General features: G+C 42.7%; 2 non-coding genes across 2 annotated transcripts; both read left to right on the plus strand.

The window, feature by feature from the left end:
* The first annotated feature begins 1,189 nt into the window (after nt 1–1,189).
* LOC150014474 (small nucleolar RNA SNORA73 family) lies at nt 1,190–1,393 on the plus strand. Its single transcript, XR_016510259.1, has one exon. It is a non-coding gene; the product is annotated as a small nucleolar RNA SNORA73 family (small nucleolar RNA).
* Nucleotides 1,394–2,305: 912 nt separating this feature from the next.
* Nucleotides 2,306–2,509, plus strand: LOC150014475 (small nucleolar RNA SNORA73 family). The gene has a single exon (XR_016510260.1). It is a non-coding gene; the product is annotated as a small nucleolar RNA SNORA73 family (small nucleolar RNA).
* The last annotated feature ends 2,778 nt before the right edge of the window (nt 2,510–5,287 follow it).

Genomic DNA, 5,287 nt, shown 5'->3' on the forward strand with positions numbered 1-5,287 from the left:
CTAGAGCGCAGTTTTCAACCTGTGTGCCCCAGGAGTTTTTAAAATAGGCACTGCTTCCTGGCTTTAGTCGGGGGGCACTGACCTCTTGTTCCTTAAGATTGTCGAAGCTTTAAAACATGATGAGCCAACACAGTAGGTATTCACCGTGAATGAATGAAAGTAAGATCTCTACCTACCTTGTTTTGCAGCCTTCAGTCAAGATTCCAAACAACTGGATTTGGGGTAAGTAAATGTACAAATTGGTTTTTTGGCTTTTCATGAAGGTGCTATTTTTGGTTAATGCATTGAAATAGAAACTGCTCCTTTTTTTTTTTTTTTTTTAAAGAATGTTACAGGGCAATTTGGGATTCAGCCTCCTGCCATCATACATAACCGTAAGACAGATTGGTGGGGAAGGAGAAAGTTTTTTGATTATGTTTTTTTAAGATAATTTGTTTGTTTATTTTTAGAGGAGAAAGGGAGAGAAACATCACTGTGGTTGCCTCTCACTTGCACCCCCAACCGGGGACCTGACGGTGCAACCTAGTTATGTGCCCTGACTAGGAATCGAACCAGCAACACTTGGTTCACAGGCAGACGCTCAGAAACTGCTACATTTTTATAGCCATGTTGACAGTAGTTCAGATATGTGATCATGTTTTGGGGAGAAGCTCTTTTTCTTTCCCCCCAGTAAAACTGCTAAGATTTTCATGTTAATTCTCATGTGATAGAGGGAAAATTTTCTATTTAGCCATTGAAAAAACTATGATAGCCTGGATTGACTTAACCAGTCATATCCAAACTTACACATGAGTCATTTGGTGTGAGTACCCCCTCAAAGTCCATCCACAGGAGCTGGGGGTTTGGTCTCATGCACAATCCCTTTTCATGGTATTGGAGTACGAGCTGGGTGTATGTGCTGGCATATTCCAACAATGAATTGTATAACTGATTTAAATAGACGAACCATGAAATACTATATAGAAATTACTGGTTTGGAGTTAATTAAAAACAGCTAGTAAACCAGTAGGCTCTCCCCCCAACTACATATGTAGTATGAGGTGAAGACAAAACACTTCTTAAAGGAAGTCCTTTTAAAACACTGAGGGGTAATGCTGTTTAGCGGTATGTATTAATCTGCCAACATGGATATCTCTGGGAAGTTCCTGTGGTTAATTTGTAGCACAGTAGTCTGAATTAAAATACATAGCCAACGTGGATACCCCGGGAGGTCACTCTCCCCGGGCTCTGTCCAGGTGGCACAGGGGAGCGTAGGGCTCTGCCCTGTGATGTATAGTCCCTTCCCACGACGTTGGAGAGAAAGCCGGGCCTTGGGTCTGCGCCTGCATATTCCTACAGCTTCTCAGAGTCCTTTGGACAATGACTGAGGAGACAAACCATGCAGGAAACATCTCTAGAGCGCAGTTTTCAACCTGTGTGCCCCAGGAGTTTTTAAAATAGGCACTGCTGCCTGGCTTTAGTCGGGGGCACTGACCTCTTGTTCCTTAAGATGGGCAAAGTTTTAAAAAATGACGAGCCAACACAGTAGGTGTTCAGTGTGAATGAATGAAAGTAAGCTCTCTTACCTACCTTGTTTTGCAGCCTTCAGTCAAGATTCCAAACAACTGGATTTGGGGTAAGTAAATGTATGAATTGGTTTTGGCTTTTCATGAAGGTGCTGTTTCTGGTTAATGCATCGAGATAGACACTGCTACATTTTCATAGCCATGTTGACAATGGTTCAGTCGTGTGATCATGTTCTGGGGAGATGTCTTTTTCTTTTCCCCCCAGTAAAACTGCTAAGATTTTCATGTTAATTCTCCTGTGATAGAGGGAAAATTTTCTACTTACCCATTGAAAAAACTATGATAGCTTGGATTGACTTAACCAGTCATATCCAAACTTACACTTGAGGCATTTGGTGTGAGTACCCCCTCAAAGTCCATCCACAGGAGCTGGGGGTTTGGTCTCATGCACAATCCCTTTTCATGGTATTGGAGTACAAGCTGGGCGTATGTGCCGGCATGTTCCAACAATGAATTGAACAACTGATTTAAGTAGATGAACCATGAAATACTGTATAGAAATTACTGGTTTGGAATTGATTAAAAACAGCTAGTAAACCAGTTGGCTCTCCCGCCAACTACATGTGTAGTATGAGGTGAAGAGAAAACATTTCTTAAAGGAAAATTTTTAAAAGACTGAGGGGTAATGTTGTTTAGCAGTATGTATTCTACTCTAGTTTGTGATGAATCAGCAATGTGAATATCTCTGGGAAGTTCCTGTGGTTAATTTCTAGCACAGCAGTCTGAACTAAAATACATAACCAACGTGGATACCCCGGGAGGTCACTCTCCCCGGGCTCTGTCCAGGTGGCACAGGGGAGCGTAGGGCTCTGCCCTGTGATGTATAGTCCCTTCCCACGACGTTGGAGAGAAAGCCGGGCCTTGGGTCTGCGCCTGCATATTCCTACAGCTTCTCAGAGTCCTTTGGACAATGACTGAGGAGACAAACCATGCAGGAAACATCTCTAGAACGCAGTTTTCAACCTGTGTGCCCCGGGAGTTTTTTAAATAGGCACTGCTGCCTGGCTTTAGTCGGGGGCACTGACCTCTCGTCCCTTAAGATTGTCAACTTTTTTTTAAAGGACAACAGCTGCCAGCACAGTAGATGTTCAGTGTGAATGAATGAAAATAAACTCTCTACCTACCCTGTTTTACAGCCTTCAGTCAGGATTCCAAGTGTCTTGAATTGGAGTAAGTATGAATTGGTTTGGACTCTTAATGAAGGTGCTGTTGCTGGTTAATGATCCAGATAGAAACTGGTGTTTTAGTTGTATCTTCATGTTTTGGGGAAATGTCCTTTTTCCCCCTGGTAAAACTGCTACGATTTTCATGTTAATATGCATGCCCCCTCAAAGTCCATCCACAGGAGATAAAGGTTTGAACTCATGCTCAATCCCTTTTCATGGTATAGGAGTTGGAGCTGGGCATATGCACCTGCATACTCCTCTAACAATGAATTGAATAACAGTGGTTAAGTAGGTTAACCATGAAATAGTGCATGCTAATGATTGGTTTGGAATTGATTAAAAGGCATCTATTAAACCAGTGCACTCTCCCCACAACTACACGTGTAGTATAAAATGAAGGGGGGAAAATTTTTTTTAAATAGGGAAAAATATTTTTTTAATAGAAAAAAGGTGGAAAGGTTTTGAGGGGTAGTGCTGCTTAGCAGTATTGTCTTTACTCCAGTTTATGATTAATCAGGCAACATGGATATTCCTGGGAAGTTCCTGTGGTTAATTTCTAGCACAGTTGCCTGTGAATTAAATTACATAACCAACGTGGATACCCTGGGAGGTCACTCCCCCTGGGCTCTGTCCAGGTGGCGTAGGGGAGCATAGGGCTCTGCCCTGTGATATATACAGTAGTCCCTCTATATCGCGGTTCACTTACTGCGGCCTCACTGTATCGCGGGATTTTTAAAAATTTATATTTAATTATTTATTGCGGATTTTTCACTATATCGCGGGATTTTGCGGTAGTACTTATGATTTTAATGATTTTTGCCTAAATTTTTCAAAATATATAAAAATATAAGTGATTCTAACATTAAAAGAATATCAAAATAAAATACTGCACACTGTTTACAGTATGTATTTTTTTTGCGGACGAACACATACATTACGCTGAAAACGATGTACGCTCGAGCTCGTTTGCCTACGTGAGATTGTACACGGCACACCACTGGCTGATTGATGGAAGGCGACCAACCAGAGCATTGTCTTGTGTATCCTGGGCGCTGCTTGGCTCAGTAACCGTAGCATCAGTCTGTCTGCTATCACGCACTGCGTATATGTTCAGCATCTTGTCTTGTCCACTTCGCTCCCACCTCCAATCACTGTGCGTAGTTTTGCTCTGCCGTGTTGTGTTTTGTGAAATTTTCCTTAAAGACAATTTATTGCAAGCCCTACTATGCCACCCAAACGTTCTGCATCTTCTAAGGATTCTGGCAGTGAACCCAAGCGCCAGAGGAAGATGCTTACCATAAAAGAGAAAGTGGAACTTCTCGACATGTTGAAGGAAGGAAGAAGCTATGCGTCTGTTGGCCGCCATTATGGGATCAACGAGTCTACGGTTCGCTATATAAAGAAGGACGAGAAGAATATCAGATCTACAGCATCAGTGACTTTCAACAGAACAGTAAAGAGGGTGGTTACTTCCCGCAATAAGATCATTGTGAAGATGGAGTCTGCATTAGCTGTGTGGATAGATGATTGCAGAAAAAGGAATATCTTACTGGATACAAACACCATCCGGACAAAGGCCAAGCAACTGTATGATCGTTTAGCAGCAAAAAGGGATGATCACGACGGTGATAAGAATGAAGAAGAGTACGATGATGACGGCATTGAAGCAGGACCTTCGAGTGCTTCTCCAACCAGACCAACCCCGTTCAGTGCCAGCAAGGGCTGGTTTGACAAATTTCAGAAACGGTTTGGACTCAAGAGTGTTTATCTGCATAGAGAGGCTGCCTCTGTGGATGAAGCCGGAGCCAAGGAGTATGTGAACAACACGTTCAAAGACATCATCGAGGAAGGAGGCTATAAACCTGAACAAGTTTTCAACATGGATGAAACTGGCTTATTCTGGAAACAGATGCCATCCTGCACTTTAATTATGAAGGAAGAAGCAAAAGCCCCTGGTTTCAAGGCCCAAAAAGATAGGGTAACTTTAATCATGTGTGGGAATGCTGCGGGCTTTATGATAAAGCCAGGGCTTATTTATAAGTCCAAGAACCCAAGGGCCCTAAAAAACAAAAATAAGAATGCATTGCCTGTGTACTGGATGCACAACCCTAATGCTTCAGTCACGAAACTCCTCACAACTGATTGGTTTCATCAATGTTTTGTCCCAGAGGTTAAGGTTTATCTGGCAGAGAAAGGCCTTGATTTCAAAGTGCTTCTGATAATGGGCAATGCTGGAGGCCATGCTGTTGACCTGATGTATGATGGTGTCCAGATAGACTTCTTGCCACCGAACACCACATCGCTCATTCAGCCAATGGATCTAGGCATTATTCGCGCTTTTAAGGCGCTCTACACCCTAAACGTCCTGCAAAACCTTGTTGAAGCTATGGGCTCGGATGAAGCCTTCTCGCTAAAGGCATACTGGTGTGAGTACACAATTGCATCGTGTCTCCAAAATATTCAAAAGGCCATAAAGGAAATGAAGAGTGAGACTTTGAATGCGAGCTGGAAGAAATTGTGGCCAGAAGTGGTCCATGATTACAAGGGATTCTCTCC

Source organism: Furipterus horrens, unplaced genomic scaffold (assembly GCF_987537825.1).
Source record: "Furipterus horrens unplaced genomic scaffold, mFurHor1.1.pri manual_scaffold_3, whole genome shotgun sequence".
Lineage (NCBI taxonomy): Eukaryota > Metazoa > Chordata > Mammalia > Chiroptera > Furipteridae > Furipterus > Furipterus horrens.